Source organism: Elephantulus edwardii, unplaced genomic scaffold, assembly GCF_000299155.1.
Source record: "Elephantulus edwardii isolate Elephantulus edwardi_28Jun2011 unplaced genomic scaffold, EleEdw1.0 scaffold00273, whole genome shotgun sequence".
Lineage (NCBI taxonomy): Eukaryota > Metazoa > Chordata > Mammalia > Macroscelidea > Macroscelididae > Elephantulus > Elephantulus edwardii.
In genome coordinates this window covers 1,402,766-1,403,545 of record NW_006400023.1, presented here as the reverse complement: position 1 = coordinate 1,403,545, position 780 = coordinate 1,402,766, and positions in this window count along the sequence as shown.

Below are 780 nucleotides of genomic sequence, written 5' to 3'. Positions count from 1 at the left end.
TTCCCATATCTTTTTTATTCTTTTATATTTTGCTTCTTTAAAAATAACTTGTCTGAACTTCATGTCATGTCCATGTTGATCACTGCTATACTCCATGTCTGGTGTGACATAAAATCAAAACACTAGATCAACTGCCCTTGAGTCCAACTCATAATGACATAATAGTATGTGGCAGTAAAACTGTTCTGTTGGGTTTTCAGTGGCTGTTATCTTTTGGAAGTAGGTCACTAGGCCTTTCTTCTGAAACATCTCTGGGTGGATTCAGCCATCAACCTCTTGGTCAGCAGCCTAGTCCTTCATTGAATGTTTAACTATTTACACTACCCAGAGACTCACCGGACAGAAAGTGTTTGTTGACATTCAAACTCATTGCCATAAAGGCAGAACTGCTTCACAGCTGACCTTCCAATGGATTTTCAGAGACTGTAAACTGTGGGAAGAGATCGCCCATCTTTCTCAGAGCAGCTGATGGAGTTGAACTGCTAGACAGGTACCCCCTTTGGTTAGCAGCACGCTGGACCACATCACTAGGATTTATTGATGCAATGCATAAATGAAAGTTCAGTAACCTCTGATTTCTTCTGTTGTTGCTATGTACCGTGAAGTCGGAGCTGACTCCTAGCTGACCCTCAAGCAGGTTTTCAGAGGCTGGTAATCAGAGAGACCTGTAGGTTGTTGTCGTTATGTGCCGTCCAGTTGTTTGCGACTCATAGTGACCCTATGCACAACAGCCCTAAACCCTGCTCTTTTGGTGGTGACTTTACCTGGTTTTGGTATAAA